Source organism: Aedes albopictus, chromosome 2, assembly GCF_035046485.1.
Source record: "Aedes albopictus strain Foshan chromosome 2, AalbF5, whole genome shotgun sequence".
NCBI lineage: Eukaryota > Metazoa > Arthropoda > Insecta > Diptera > Culicidae > Aedes > Aedes albopictus.
In genome coordinates this window covers 145977387-145994888 of record NC_085137.1, presented here as the reverse complement: position 1 = coordinate 145994888, position 17502 = coordinate 145977387, and the positions used below count along the sequence as shown (strand labels likewise).

The 17502-nt window shown below is 38.9% G+C and overlaps 1 long non-coding RNA gene across 1 annotated transcript; it reads right to left on the bottom strand.

Annotated features, from left to right (window-relative positions):
- Positions 1 to 2264: 2264 nt before the first annotated feature.
- LOC115258644 (uncharacterized) lies at positions 2265 to 3311 on the bottom strand. The gene is made up of 2 exons (XR_003893727.2): positions 2633 to 3311; positions 2265 to 2571 (listed from the first exon to the last, which is right to left on the bottom strand). It is a non-coding gene; the product is annotated as an uncharacterized LOC115258644 (long non-coding RNA).
- Between the last annotated feature and the right edge of the window lie 14191 nt (positions 3312 to 17502).

Sequence of the window (17502 nt, the reverse complement as noted above, 5' to 3'; positions counted from 1 at the left end):
GTAAGATTTTCTGGAGGAATCTTTGAAGGAATTCCTTGAGAAATCCTCAAAGGAATTCCTGGAGGAATTTCTGGAAGGAATTATTGGAGGATTCTTTGCAGAAATTCCTTGAAAAATCCTTGAAGAAATATCCGAAGAAATCATTGAAAGAGTTCATGGAGGAATCCGTGAAAGAATTCCAAAAGGAATTTATTAAGGAAACCTTGAAAGGGTTTATAAAGGAATCCTTGAAGAAATTTCTGGAGGAATCCTTGATGGAATTCTTGGTGAAATCCTTGAAGGAATTCCTGAAGAAATCTTTGAAGGAATTTCCGGAGAAATCCTTGAAGGAATACCTAGAGGAATCTTTAGAGAAAATTTTGAAAGAATCTTAGAAAGAATTCCTTAAGGAATCCTTGAAGCAATTTCGGGAGGCATCCTTGAAGAAGTTTCTGGAAGTTCCTTGAAGGAATTTCTTGGGGAATCGTTGGAGAAATTCCCGGAGGAATCCTTTAAGGAATTCCTGGAGGGATCCTTGCTGGAATATCTGGAAAAATCCTTGAAGGAATTTCTGGAGGAGTCCTTGAAGGAATTTCTGGATGAATCCTTGAAGAAATTTCTGCAAGAATCCTAGAAGGAAGTCCTGCAAGAATCATTGAAAGAATTTCTGGAGGAATCTTTGAAGGAACTCTTGGAGGAATCCTTGAAATTATTCCTGAATAAATCCTCGAAGGAATTCCTGGAGGAATCCTTGAAGGATTTGCTGGATGAATCCTTGAAGCCCTGCAAGAATCATTGAAAGAATTTCTGGAGGAATCTTTGAAGGAACTCCTGGAGGAATCCTTGAAATTATTCCTGAATAAATCCTCGAAGGAATTCCTAGAGGAATCCTTGAAGGATTTGCTGGATGAATCTTTGAAGGAATTGCTTGAGAAATCCTTGAAGGAATTCCTAGAGGAATCCTTGAAGGAATTCCTAGAAAAATCCTTAAAGGTATATCCGAAGAAATCATTGACAGAGTTCATGGAGGAATTCGTGAAAGAATTCCATAAGGAATTTATGAAGGAATCCTGGAAAGAATTCCTGAAGGAATCACTGAGTGAATTCTAGAGGAATCTTTGAAGAAATTGCTGGAAGAATCTTTGAAGGAATTCATGAAGAATTCTTTAAAGGAATTCCTAGAGGAATACTTGAAGGAATTCCTTGAGAAATTCTTGAAGGAATGCCTGAAGAAATCTTTGAAGGAATTTCTGGAGAAATCCTTGAAGGAATTCCTGGAGGAATCCTTGCTGAAATATGTGGAGGAATCCTTGAAGGAATTTCTGGAGGAATCTTTGAATAAATTCCTGAAGAAATCTTTGAATTAATTTCTAAAGGAATCCTTGAAGGAACTCCTCAAGAAATCCTTGAAGTTATTATTAAAGGAATTCGTGAAGGAATCCTACTCCTTAAAAATTCCTTGAAGGAGTTATTAAAGGAACTCGAGAAGGAATCCTTGAAGGAATTCTTGAAAAAATTTCTAAAATAATCCTTGAAAAGTTTTTAAAGAAACTCTCGAAAAAATTCCGGAAGGAATCTTTCAAGGAGTTTTTAAAGTAATCCTTGAGGAATTTTTTCAAGGAACCCGTGAAAAAATTCCTGAATGTATATATTGAGGAAAACTTGAATGAGTTTATAAAGGAATTCTTTGATTACCTACTTCTTAAAATTTACAATAAAAAATCCTACAAGAACTTCTCCAAGGGTTCTTTGAGAAAATCTTTCAAAGATTCTTCCACGATTATTCTCTTCAAAATATTAGGATTCGAGACATTTTTCCAAGGCTTTCTCCAGGAGTTCTTCCATGGATTCCTCCAAAGACTTTGTCAGGAATTCACTTAAAGAGCTATCTAGAAATCTCAATGACTTCTTCCAAGAATTCTCCAAAGATTCAATGTTTATCCATGATCCAAGATTCCCTATGAAAACTTCTCCAAGAATTCCTTCTAGGAATTCCTGCGGGAGTTCCCTGTGGCAATTCCTCCGGGAGTTCCCTCCAGGAGTTTCTGCTGAGAATTCTACCAGAAGTTTTATCAACGTATTCCAACTAGGAGTTTCCTCGGGGGATTGCTCCACAGGTTTCTTCAGAAGTTTTCTCTGGTGATTCCTCCAGGAGTTCCCTCTGAGGATTCCTCCAGGAGCTCCTTCTGGAAAAATTCACAGATGCTCTTTTTAGACTTGCTAGAGAAATCACAAGAAGAATCATTGCATATTTGCAGTAGTTCCTGATCGAATGTGTAGAATAATTCACGTAAACAAAAGCGAATAAAAAAGTTTATTTGGAATTCTGCTTGGTACATTAAGTTTTTTCTTCATATCACACTTATTTGTGGCTTTTTTAACTAGGTACGCACACAACACAAACACACATAACTAGGATTAGTGGGTAGTTAGATAGGTGGACATCTTCCGGATAGTTAACTAATATTCCACCAATTGGTTTGCTTTTTGCTGCTTGGTAATCTACTAGCCACAGGCACGCGTCACCATCACGGAATGCCTCTCATACGGCTGATAATTTCACCAAACGATTCGCTCTCGAAGACGGAGATGCTGTTGGAGAAAACAACGGCGGTTATCGTCAGTTAACTTGCGGGGACGTCGTTCAACTTACCCGAAAATGCTGTTTGGAATTCTATCTGGGTGCTGACTGCTGATATACTTTTGCGAAATTGAACTCTGGCCGCAGAACATTATCGCAGCGCTCCGTTGCTGTGCGGGGAAGTGCTTGAAGTTGAAATGTGGGTTCTAGAAGAAGTTCCTCCGGCAATTGCGATGTTCTGATGATCGTGTCGCGATGTGTGACAGTCCATCGTACTATCCGGGCCACAGTAATTCCTTCCTTCCCATTGCAATTTTCCACACTCACAGGGCCTTTCGTTGTGGCCACCACTGGAGCTTCCATTAATCCGAAGCAATATTCACGGGTCCATCACCTGCTGTCTGATTTTCCGGAATAACCGCAGCGGAAGAGTTTTGCAGAAAATGAAATATTTTTGCTGCTTTTGGAGCACAATCCTCCTGATTTCGGTCAAGGAAAACAACAATAAAAACAAACTTTTCCAAATGACATTTCTGTCAAATTCCCGCCAGGGTTGCCAGAAAATCGACATTCGAGCAGCAATTTCGAGCAGTTGTATCGTGATATTCAGAATATCACGTTCGGGAAGGTGATATTGGAGGTGTCAAAAATGTATGGCAATATCACGTTCCAGAAACATGATATTGGCCTTGTATCACGAAAACCGCTTGTATCATGATACAACGGCGTAGTCTGAACATAGCATTACGGTTACACCGAAACCGTCCGCTTTTGCGAGGGAGTAAGTACACGGAGAGAATTTTGTGTGGAGATTGAAAGTTTTTTCATAATTTGCCTTTTAATAGAAACTCAGAACCGATGACATTTAGACGTTCCACAGAACAACACTGGACGAAAAATCTGTAAAAATCGGTAAAAATTGTAAAGTTTTTTGTTTTTAAAAATTTTCTAATGGATGTAATAAATAATCTTTTAGAGTCCCAGAAGAAGGTCCCAAACGGACCGAAACGTCGGACAAGATAAAATAGCAGTATTTTTATTTTTGTCAAGACTGGAAAGCCATCTCTTCGAGTATCAACCATACAGTCGAAATACGTTTAGCGACCATATGGTCGGCATTCAATTTTCACATGTTTGTCATCCAATTTTAGGATGACATCATTCGGTCGGTGATCCATACGGTTTCCGACCGAGTGTCGTTAAGGGGCGCGATCGAATTGCTTCTCAGTCGTTTTCGGGCGGAGGTTTCCGTTCAGTGTACGCACGTACTCCTACACTGAACGAAAACCCCATCCCGAAATCGACTGATTTGTCCGACCATCCAGTCCAAATTAGCAAAATCGTGTTTTCGAATGACGAATCAGTCATACGGCAATCATCCTAAAAAGCGGATGACGACCATCTTATTCGCGTATGAGTCGACGCACGCTATGTGAATGAATATTAGTTGCAGAGCGAAGGAAACAGAGATGCACCAAATTTATTCATCGATAGCGTAACAAGTTCCTTGTTCGTTATACCCGCGACATTGACGAATTGTGTTGCATGTCTTATTTTTAACATGACACATTTTTGAAATGGGTGTTCGCGCCACTAAGCAAATCATTTTTGAGAAGGGAAGTGGATATATGATTGATATCAATCGCTAAAAAACAAGGTTGCTCGACCATATGGTCGACATTCCATTTCCATATCGCTGTCATCCGATTTTAGGATGACATCATTCGGTCGGTGGACCATACGGTTTCCGACCGAATGTCGTTAAGGGGCGCGATCGTATCGCCTCTCAGTCGATCTTGGGCGGGGGTTTCCGTTCAGTGTAGATCCGTTACCATACCACCTTCGGTGCTTATAACGTTGCCATTGAGGTGCTCATCGTTATGCTGCCGCCACCTTTCCACCACCTCACGCTTGCTCGTGAGGATATTCCCGTGATTATCTCGACACATGTCGGCTTTTGGCACTAAGCCTCTGCGTGAGCGGTTCAACTTCTCGTAGAACTTTCGCTGGCGCTTCTTCCTTCGGATGACTGAGTTTTGTATGTTCCGCGCCTGTCTATAACGTGCCTCATTTGCCCTCGTACCCATGCTGCATCCTTTTCGTTTTTCAACTGTTCACATTCACCGTCATACAAGTCGTTTATGTCATTCGGAATCGCGAAGCCTAGTGCTGCAGTCGAGGTATAACCTATGGCGGATATCTGCACCAAGATGCTCTTCCGTTGGTAGGGCCATTGCAAACAGCTGCGTGTAGTCTCGAGCCACTTCTACATACGTTCCGCAGCCACTTGATGTTGAGCCGCGGCGTTGGATTTCGACGTGTGATAATAACTGTCGAAAGTTTTTGAGAGGGAACGCACGGTCGGAGCATAGCACAACCATAACGAGCACAGAACAGTTGCTCTCCGACATGACCCACACACCCGTGCAACGAGTGTGACGAGCGAGGTGCGAACCTGTTACGAAAAAAATATTGAAACACTACAAAGCAACATTACATTCAACACTTTTAATGGAAGACTACAAATGCGTAAGGGGCATCCATAAAGTACGTCACGCTCATAGGGGGAGAGGTTGTTTTGGAAAATGTGACAAGTTATGTATTAAGTATACGAAAAAGCCGTACAAAGGGGTGAGGCGGGGTCGAAAATTCCCAAAATTCGCGTGACGTTCTAAATGTATAGGACATCACAGTAGGACATATACTACACTCTTAGAAAAAAACATGTAAATTTGAGTTCACTTGGATGCACATAAAAGGAGCGGCCCGTTTGACACAAATTTACGTTTTCTATCACAAATAAAGTTGAGCTAGCAATCGCTAGAGCCGAAGCGAGAGATAAAACATATGTAGGTAAAATAATGAACTGGATTCGTACTAGTCTAGTCCGCTGATTGAGAAGCATACCTACTATACCTCTCGGCTGTATCACCGAGTTGTAAGACAAACGATAAATGTAAAACTGTTTCTACCTATCTGGTCAGATAGGTTTGTTGAAATCTTATGCAAGCAACTCGAACTTACATGATGGATGTAAAATTGAGTCAAATTTGCCATACAGTCATGAGATGTTTACGTACGTTGATGGTTTACGTCACGTGTAAATTCCTATTTTTTTAAGAGTGTACACAAAATATATCTTTTGCCCTGTTCCCCTTGTGGATAGGGTCTAGGACCATTTGGGCAGGGGGACCTATTTTGGGCACTTGCTGCTATACCTCAGTCAACTCCTAACCTGGGGGCTGCGAATAGGAACGATTTTATTTTTCAAGCTAGCTAACACACAACAACACACTTTTGACGCTCGATTTGAAAACACGCACGAGTGCAACACGAGTGTTTAATTTTCATGCCGCCGTCACTGTCGACGCGATTGCCAAACACGCCGTCGCGACGCTGTTTGAAAAAGGTAAACATGATTAATCCCCCCATGATTTCAAAATGTTTCTCTTGTTCAAAGTTTATCCAGCTTTTAACGCTGGCTATAAAACTATGAGGGGTGATTCGATTTTGACAATTCTTGCCGACCGATTCTATAGTTTGGTCATTTGGTCTTAGAAGGCGGGAATATATCACAGAACAGATGTGTATCTTCGAACAAATTTGAAGTTTCGAGGTGGAAGGCATTAAATTGTCACTTGGAGAACTAGATTGAAATGAATTTCCATGGGGAAATTAAAAATCATCAAAGCGTGCTACGCCGCCTTCCTATGCTCGCTGTAGACTAAAGCTTGACTTCCACCACTAGGTTCGCTAGTGGTAAACTATCAAACGAGCAGTGCTTTTCGTAACGAAGATTCACCCCCGTGAATATATGCTTGTTTATTTGAATGTCAAAAATTTTCACGGAGTTTGTTTGGAAGCTGTGAATTCTTCGTAGCCAAAATTGTATTTTTTATGTATTTTATGCTGCTAATTGCTTTTTTAATTATTTTAGATGGACTATAATTGCAAGGCACCTGTGGAATATATTTCATCACACACACACAATATGCAGAGCTGTATCCTTACAAACCCGAGTGAATAAGGAGTACCTACTTTATACATTTTATGTAAAGTAAATGGGCAGGTCGAATTATTTATTTCCAAATCCTCATTAATATGATATACGTACGAACATTACAAGAGAGAAGGCATCGCAAATGTTCTACACCTAAATAGTGTGTTTGAAATTGTACCCTTTGGAGGCAGGAAAATTGGACAATTAGATACTATTCGCAGAGTGATATAAGCCTAGGATATAGGCTATTCCCAATATACGGGGACATTCATTGTGCAAGGTCAGGCCAGATTCTGGCCACATCATTTAGGTTTAAACTATTTCAATGCAGATTTCACTATGTCATACCGGCGGTTGGGATGAGTCCCGATCGGGCAGTGATGTCGCAAAATTTCAAATAATCGATTAGTCTGTAATCGATTATGTTTTGCCATGGCGATTACCGATTCGATTAATCGGCTATAATTAATCGATTATTCCTGGTAATCGATTATTTTTATTACAGGTCGGACTCGATTATCCGGGTGACTCCAAAATTATTTCACCCCGGATAATCGAATTACCCGGATAATCGAGCCATGCTTCTTTTCTTTTATTTTTGATGTTCTTCAATCAAAAACTGTTTGTTGAACATAGAAACTAACATACATGACGTTGTAGTACCTAAACTCAGCGTCTGGTATTATTATAACCATGTTTTTTGAAAATGCAATTTTTAGCTGAAAAATGTGAAAAAATAAAAACAATTTTCTAATAGGCTAAATCCTATTTACAGGTGTTGTATGTGATGTTTATCACGTTTTTTGACATATGGTAGTCTAAAAATTTGTAAACAAAGCTAAAACAAACTTTTCCCCGGATAATCGAGCTATTTTTGCCGGATAATCGAGCCCCGGATGATCGGGCCCCCGGTTAATCGAATCCCCGGATAATCGAGTCCGACCTGTATAGTATTTTCTTAAACATTTGCACGGTTTATCGCTTGTACAGCGATCCGCTATGTTTTGGCTGCATTAAAGCAACCAACATGCTGGGGCTTATAAAGCGATTTAGCAGTAGGTATAAACTTTCACGATCCATACACTATCAAAACATCATACAAAAAGACAAATATAAGTGAGCGGAAAGTTATCGAAGCGTATAATTTATTTTTCTAATCGTCATCCTGTTTCGTTCAATAATCAGAACAATGTCGTCAAAGGGATCAAAACTTCGTACCAAGAAAGATCTTACTCCGGAGGATCAGCAAAGGGAGAGAGACCTCCAGGAGATCCAGAAGAGGACATTCTCAGTCGCCAACGAGGCAGAAGAGTTGCTCAACGAAGCAGCTAACTTGGCGGAATTGCCTCCTGTTAATGATGTCGACGAAACCGCAGTATTAGTGCCGGAGGCATTCCTATCTCTGCTGGATGCTTCCCATGCGGCAAACCGGAAGAAGTCAAGCGTAGAACAACCTAAGAAGAGTGTGAAGGGTGCCCTGGGGGTGGAGCTCAAGACCTCGGACACTTCTTTGGGGCCCTTAGACAAGCCTGTATCCTCGGGGGGAGTTATCCCAAAGGCGTCTCGGAGGGGGTCCGGACGCGTCTCGGCTGAGCAATCCGCAGACGCTAAGGCGGCATCTTTGCATCTTGCCAATCTTATGTCGAATTCCCAGAGTGTCGTGGAGGGATTCGACACCTACGTGAACAGAGTAGTCCAGGCCGGCATGAGACTTCATGATAAGGACGCAGCGAAAGTCTGGAGAGATTGCGAGCCGGTGGTAAAGGACCTCACATCTCGGCATTCCTACAAGATCTCCAAGATCTTGGTGTCTATCATGCCGTGTTCTGTGGGGGAATTCTATAACCGAGTAATGGGCCTCTCAGAGGGGACCTCTCTTGGAGTCTCCGACAATCTGAAGAAAGTGGAGGAGACCCTGGGCTTGATGGTGGATAATCTCCAAATGCGATGTCACGAAATGGACAAGAACCAACGCTATCATGACACCCAGATGGCTTCGCTGGCAACACAGGTGGGAAATGCGTCCGCTTCAATTGCCCAATCGGTGAAATTGGTGGAGAACTTGGCAGTCAAGATGAGTGACGCGGTAATGCGGATGCCGTTCCAGTCGAAAGCGCCCACCGTGGTGTCGGAGTCCATCGGATCCTCTGTCTTCCAGGTTCCCCGGAAGAGCCGGGCTGCTCCAGAGTCTGAGGTTGATCCGTTCGCGTCAGTGGGTCCTTTCTTGGAGAGGATGAAAGCCAAAGCTGCCACCCCCACCCTGCCCTCCCAAGTGCAAACTATGGGGGTCGACGGGGCATATCGACTTCATAAGATCGTCATTCGTGTTCAAGGAGGTAAAGTCACCCAGATTGAGGGACTCCCGCAAAAACCTCCGATATCTCTCTTCATGGGAAAGAGAGTTGGACTGCTGGCCCCCATCTTTGCCCATCCTCCAGTAGCCCTTGAGGACGCCTCACAGTGGGATCATTCTGAAAAAAGACGATCAAAACCTCTAAGAGCCGTTAGATGACATTTTAGCATATAGGTGTCTTTAGAAGATGTGTTCAGAAATATCGTCTCTATTTTTATGCATATTCACTGTATGGTAAAACTGTAGGGTGAACCCGAGCAAAAAAATATTTTTTCAAAATATTTTTTTAGAGGGTAGATGTCTTCAGCAAAGTTGTAGAACAAGTAATTTCAAGTAACTTTGCTGAAGACACCGTATAGCTTGGACTTCATTTTTAGGGAGAAAATATGAATGTTTGAAAAACAACCTCAAAATCAGTTTTTTGAACTTTTCCATGATTATATCGTAAAATTTCAACGTGATATGTTCTACAAGTTTGTAGGTACTACTGGAATACACTATCTTGCCGAAGACACCAACTCTGTAAAATTGAAAATTGCTTCAGTAAACCAATTTTTTTGAAATTTTTTCACTATTTTCACTATTGAATATTTTTTGAATAGGCACTTTTTGGCAGCCGTGCTATCAAAATTTCAATGCTTTATCATGTCCAGAATAGACCAAAAGTGACTTAACAATCGGGTCTGATAAGGCACTTTGTTTTCTGATGCTATTTTAATAGTAATTTTTCAAAGAAAATATTCACAAATTTCATACAAATCATTTAATACAAACTGAAAACTCACGAAAACTTTTCGACATTAATATTTGTTAATCCAAATAGTATTCTTGTTGAAATAGTCTACATGTCTAACACTGTGGTTGACTTTACATTGAATACCCGACAAAAAATAGCGCTTTTTAAATTTTAGATGAGTGTTTAATACCAATTAAAAACTGTTTTTTTAATTTAATTTTATTGTAGTTCCCAATACATTTGTTTATGTTAAAATACATATATTAATCAATCAACTAAAACAATGACACACATTTTTTTTCATTTGCTATGTTAACATTATAACTTCGGTTAAAAAACTAAAAAGGCGAAAATATAATGAATGCCTCTGCAAGTTTTGTGTTGAAAATAAAAAAAATAAAATAAAACGAGTGAAACATTGTTACATCACATTGAAATGGCCAGTATCTGTTAGAGCATTCTAGGTTGTAAATCTTACGTCATGATGAAAATTCTTCACAGATATTTTATTGAAATTGGTTATGCTGTTTGATACTCTTTAAAATTTATTTTTTCCAGTTTTCAAGAACTGCGTCCGTTAGGTCGATTCCTGTCCATGATTTTCAAAATTCCTTCGTCGTAGACATATTACCTTAGTTCATCCCTTGACAAATCCGCATCAAGATCACGGCTCGATTATGGATACTTTTCCGGAGGAGCCTTTAGTTTTAAGTTTACATTATAACGATTTTTTGAAAAGATAAAAAGGTTTTGTGCCTTTTTGAGAAAGATTTCGTAGATTTCGATAAAAATAATATCGAAAGGTTGTATGAGACTTGTGAATATTTTCTTTGAAAATTACTATTAAAATAGCTTCAGATATCAAAGTGCCTTATCAGACCCGATTGTTATGTCAATTTTGATCTATTCTGGACATAATGAACCATAGAAATTTTGACAGCACGGCTGCCAAAAAGTGCCTACGCAAAAAAGTGAGTTTTTAACTTATCTAAAAATTTAAAAAGCGATATTTCAACCACAGTGTTAGAAATGTAGACTATTTCAACAAGAATACTATTTTGATTAACAAATATTAATGTCGAAAAGTTTTCGTGAGTTTTCAGTTTGTATTAAATGATTTGTATGAAATTTGTGAATATTTTCTTTGAAAAATTACTATTAAAATAGCATCAGAAAACAAAGTGCCTTATCAGACCCGATTGTTAAGTCACTTTTGGTCTATTCTGGACATGATAAAGCATTGAAATTTTGATAGCACGGCTGCCAAAAAGTGCCTATTCAAAAAATATTCAATAGTGAAAATAGTGAAAAAATTTCAAAAAAATTGGTTTACTGGAGCAATTTTCAATTTTACAGAGTTGGTGTCTTCGGCAAGATAGTGTATTCTAGTAGTATCTACAAACTTGTAGAACATATCACGTTGAAATTTTACGATATAATCATGGAAAAGTTCAAAAAACTGATTTTGAGGTTGTTTTTCAAACATTTATATTTTCTCCCTAAAAATGAAGTCCAAGCTATATGGTGTCTTCAGCAAAGTTACTTGAAATTACTTGTTCTACAACTTTGCTGAAGACATCTACCCTCTAAAAAAATATTTTGAAAAAATATTTTTTTGCTCGGGTTTACCCTACAGTTTTACCATACAGTGAATATGCATAAAAATAGAGAAGATTTTTCTGAACATATCTTCCAAAGACACCTATATGCTAAAATGTCAACTAACGGCTCTTAGAGGTTTTGATCGTCTTTTTTCAGAATGATCCCACTGTGCGCCTGTCGCGATCATCCACACTGGTGGAAATGCCTAGAGAAAGGCGAAAGCAAGGCCCGAGCCAAGCAGATCATCGGAACCCTCTTTCCGACCCCTGAGCGCCCCATGAGGTGGACCTACTCTTCTGAGTAAGCGTCAAGGTTTACACCTACCGCACCTTCGTCGCTAGTGATACGCATTTGTTGATCCTGTCGACATATTCGACACCTGGAAAGCATTCTCATACCTTAACAATGAACTCCAACAAGGTATCTCATTTCCTTTTCTTTTCTTTGAATTTCTTACCCTTTGTATTCAGATAATTTTGTATTTCCCTATTAGATTAAAAAATTTAAAAAAGAAAAAAAAAAAAAAACAGTGGGCTTTGTGGCCGTGCGGTTAGGGGCGTCAGTCATCTAGGCGTATCGTAAGCCTCGGAGTGTGGGTTCGATTCCCGCTCCGGTCGGTGAAAACTTTTCGTCTAACGAAAAATTCATCACTGGGCCACTGGGTGTTCTGTGTGTTGTCCGTTGTCTAATGTATGTAATGTGTTCAGTCTGTGCAGCCTCTGGTTGAAGACGGTGTGAATTGTCTTTTCTTTATTTCTTATGTGAGATCGGTTCTTGAATATTGTAGTATTGTTTGGTTCCCATTTATGAAAACTGATGAAGAACGCATAGAATCGGTGCAAAAGAAATTCTTGCTATTTTTTATTCTTAATCACTTAACCTAATTTACAGCTCCTTTGTCCACTAGGACACTACGTGAGCGATTCCAATAGGACGCTGCACTTACACATTGTACAGCGCCTACATGTATACTATTCTAATTCAACTGTATCGAAGGCACCAGGTGCTGCTTTCACTTTTCTACCCTATCCACAGTAGAATGATGAGCACGATGATGCTGATGTGTGGCTGTTGTTCCTTTTCCAGTCCAATTGGGGGTCGTCCATTATGAGTTGCGGTTCGCCGATATCCAAGTTTCCGGGTCCGTTGGAGCATATGCTTCGAAGAGGGTCAGGTGTCAGCTGCTCTCGGGGGGAAGAGCAACTGACGAAAAATTGCAAGTGCCGGGGCTGGGATCGAACCCATGACCATCCGCTTATGAAGCGAACGTGTGGACCACTACGCCACGGGCCCCGACATTCTTACATAATCAACATAATCAACAAACTTTAAGGAACAACGTGAATATGCTATGATAACATTTGTGAATGATGTTGTTTCGCAACGTGGTGACTGCAGTAATCTGCTGTTCTGTTTGTATTTTATAGCTTTTTTTATGCTTAGGAAACACTCAATTTTGACAGTTTAACAATGCGGTAATTTAAATTTTATTCCCATAAAATTTACTTAAACTAAGGTACTTTACAGTGTGCAAACCGATTTTGCAATTAAATTTGATTTTCCGTGACTTTTAGGGTACCGTAATCCGGAGTAACATTGATCAGAATTTTCTATATTTCTTGAATAATTCTCTTGTTAAAGCAACCGATACATGTTTTATATTTTTAAAACAAGTACTGGTTCTCTGAGTATGTGTTAAGCTATTCGAAAAATTTTGCAAAACTTTAAAACATGTTTAAATAGGTTTTTTAATCTAATTTTTTAATGTTTTTTTTATTTTTTTTTATGTGTATTTTAACTTATGCTAATTCTACACTTGTTTTTTTTTTTTTTAATGTGTTGATTTGGGGTAACATTGATCATGTCAGTGATCAATGTGCATTTGTGTTGGAAATACCCTTACTTTCTAAATTCGGGGTCGCTGATCGCGAATATGTTGTCCAAATTCTTACAAATTATTTACTTTTTAAGTTATTTTAGGATTAAAATCCTCTAAACCACGAATAACGCCTAAAGGTAGGCAATGGCGTAAGGAATTGATAGCCGACTTTTAATAAATCGTATATTTTACTGAAAAATAGCATTTTCATAAAAGTTTCGTTTAATTAATCCAACTCTAGGATATCATATTGAAGTAATACAGTGATTTCGAACCTCATATTGTATCTAGTATTCATGCCATGCATGAATGTTTGACAATGTATCTCATTGCGTTACGAATCACAGGTATAGAAAAATCGATTTAATTCAATGTTTATGAAATTCAATTTTCATAAATTGCATGTCATTTAATAGCTAAATGATAGCAGATTACGATATACCATTCCATAGCAGGAACTGATTCAATGTAAAATGCTTGTTTGAACATTTCATGAGGTGGGTCAAGCCGATCAATGTTACCCCGCTGATCAATGATACCCCGGATTACGGTAATTAAAAAGTGATCTCCAAAGTTATGTTTTTCAGCTGTGCGGTTGAAACGGACCGGTAGAGTGGGTAAGACGGACACGTTTGGAAAATTAGCTAATAAGCCATTATTTGTGTTAAACGATGGTTATTGCCGTTTGTTTTCGGTAGATCAATCATAATAGAATCCAAATTTGGTTTTGAATCTCTTAACGAAACATTTTTTTACAAATTGAATTCAATTTTGTAAATTGGAACAGAACAGGAACCTACGTACCCTGATAAACGCCTAACAGTATGCAATGCTCTGGTATTTAATTTCAAGCTGTTGAAATTTTGTGAAAATTCCAATATAATGAATTATTATACAAAAAATCAATATGATGTGCTTAACACGGCTTATCCAATCATTTTTGTACTCCTTAGATTTCAATTTGTGAATAATGTGTGGGTTTAGTGTGGTTCTCATGGCGCTAACTAAATCCAACACTGTCCGTCCTACACACCCTCAAGGCGGTCCTTCTTACCCCAACACAACCCAAAACATTCATTCCACCTTCGTTTTCATGAAATTCACCTGAATCTCGTTTTGTATAGAATCGGAAGAGTTTAAAACAACTGGAAAACACAAAATAAAATGCGAAAACTTGGCAATTCAATGTTAAAGCTTATTATACGGTACCGTAAAACGAGGTATCATCGATCAGCGGGGTAACTTTGATCGGCTTAGCCGATGAAATGATCCAACAAACAATTTTTATTGAATCTGTTTTTGCTCACCAATGGTTTTACGTAATCTGTTACTGTTACTGCTACCAAATGATATGAAACTCATGAAAATCGACTCAATGAACATAGAAATAAATCGATTTTTCTCAATTGTGTTTCGCAACGCATTGAGATACATTCTGAAGCATTCATGTTCTGTCATGAAATCTAGATACATTTGAGGTTCGAAATCATTGTATTAACTAAACATGACATGTCAGAGTTAAATTTCATCAACAAAACTTTTATGAAAGTGCTCCTTTTCAATTTAATTGACGGTTTATTAAGATTAGTCTTCTTAAGTAATTGCCTACCTTTAGGCGTTATTCTTGGTTTATAGGATTTTAATCCTAAAATAACTTAAAAAGTATGTAAGCTGTAAGAATTTGGACGACATATTCTAAATCAAGGACCCCGAATTTAGTTAATAAGGGTGTTTTCAACACAAACGAACATTGTTTACTGACATGATCAATGTTACCCCATATCAACAAAATCAAAAATTTGATTAAAAAGCTTGTTTGAAAATGTTTTAAAGTTTGAACATACTTTTAAAAGTAGTCTAACACAAACCAAGATTGCCAGTACTGCTTTTAAAAGTATAAAACATGTAACGTTTGCTTCTACAAGAGAACTACTTGTAGTGACGAGGCCGATGGTTTAGTACTGAATGACGTTTATTCCCATTACATTAATTTCTATGATTACTAGATCCTACATCCCTCCCTTCATTTTATTATCAATCTCAATTCTTTAAGTATTATTTGCAAATTCCAATTTCATTTAAATCATAATCGTTCAAGTACATTGGTTTCGTTCTGGCACGCTTCGGCCGTGGTCCATCGTCGTTGCTGGTATCTTCAATATTGTCAGCATGTTCTTCTCCTGTAGATACGGGGTTTTTGCTCAGGATACATTTGGTATGGTTCTTTAGATTTCACATCATTTCTTCTGGTTGCGCTTATTTTTATGGTTTTGAGGAGTGTTCTGTTTTGTCGTTCCACTAGGCCGTTTTGAAAGGCAGCATATGGAACGGTGTGTTGAATATTGATACAGTTAGTTTTGCAGAAACTTCGAAATTCTTGAGAAGAAAATGGTTGCCCATTATCGCACACTATCTCCTCTGGGTATCCAAAACGAGCAAATATTTCGCGGAGTTTCCTAATTGTTACCGAAGCAGTCATTGATGAAAGTATAGCAATTTCAACAAATCTTGAATAGTAATCGGTAGCAACTAGTATATGAACTCCGCTCGGTATTTCCATGAAATCAATAGCTATTTTCTCCCACGGTTTACCAGGCATTTCGGATCTTGTGATTGGGTGAGTATCGGGATCTGATACAAGAACACACCCGTGACAATTTCTCACAAACTGTTCTACCATGTCATCCATTCTTGACCACCAAACCTTTGTTCGTAATCGACGTTTCATGGCTGTGATCCCAAGATGCGGCTCGTGCGCCAATTCCAGTGTACGTTTCTGTAGACTTCTAGGGATCACAATCCTCTGATCTTTGTAAACAAAGACACCATTACTGGAAAGGCTATCTGTAATGCTTTATATCTCATCTAATATAGGAAATATGAATTATTAAATAGATGAAACTCTACTAAAATACTATACTATACTAAAATAAAACCAAAATTTTCTTACCAATGTCTTCGGCCAGCGCCTAGAACTATACGGTAGCCATTTCATGAGCTCTTCTAGTTCCGAATCATCTTGTGTTATAATCTTAATTTCCTCTACTGATAGTGCAATAGGGCAGCTATCAACACCAACTAATCTTATTATCCTTTCGCATTCTTCATCGAAACTAGGACCAGTATCGGGACACGACTGACATAGCCTTGAGAGGGGGTCAGCAATATTATTCTTTCCTGGGCGGTACATGATTTTGAAATCATAGGACATTAGTCTTAGCTTCCAGCGTTCAATGCGAGGTGATGGTTTCAGACGGTCTCCGAAAATAACGATCAATGGCTTATGATCGGTGATTAGAGTGAAACATTTTCCGTATAGATAATGATGAAACTTTTCACAGACCCAAACTAAAGACAACGCTTCGCGTTCTGTTTGGGCGTATTTTTGTTCAGTCGGCGTAAGGGTTTTTGAAGCGTAGCAAATTATGCGGAAATTTCCTGACGCATTCTTTTGGACAAGAACTGCGCCCAAGCCTACGGGACTACCATCAGCGATCACGAAAGTATCATCATTAACATCAAAGTACCCTAAAGTTTCCTCCTTTAGTAAAATTTCTTTGATTTCCATGAATGCTTTTTGGTGCGTGTTATTCCAACTGAACTTTGTACCCTTTCTTGTCAGTAGATTCAGTGGGTAGGTGATAGTTGCCATATCTAGAACATATCGGTGAACGAAGTTAACTAAACCCAAGAAACTCCTAACTTCTTCCGCAGATTTTGGTGGTTGCAATTTCCTGATGGCTTCAAGCTTATCTTGTGCTACAGATATTCCTTGACCCGAGATATATCCAAGGAAATCTGTTTCTCTGACAGCTGCTTCTACTTTAGATGTGTTCAGCAAAACGTTGTATTTTTGTAAGCGCGTGTGTGCCATTTTTGTTCTGTGGGCTAGCTCTTCCTCATCTTTTGCCGGAATGAGGATATCGTCAATAAATACTATTAACAATGATACATATTGCCCATTTTACTGGCTTTTTACCAGGTTAGCTGGTATGTCTGAAACATACTGGAAAAACTTGTAATTAGAAGGCACGAAATGTTGCTAATTGGCAAATTGAGAGATGAAATTTGTGAAAAAAATCGCGTTCTGGTGGGATTCGAACCCACGACTCCGTATTCGCTAGACCGGCGCTTTAACCAACTAAGCCACAGAACAGGTAATGGTTCGGCGGAATAGAAAGCCAAACTGACTCCGAAGCCGCACCATGAACACTCCTATTTCACAAACTCATCTCTCTTTTCGGCTTAGATGCCAATCCCAACAAGTGGGCACAAACAGGAGTGTGTTGTGGATTGGCATCTAAGCCGAAAAGAGAGATGAGTTTGTGAAATAGGAGTGTTCATGGTGCGGCTTCGGAGTCAGTTTGGCTTT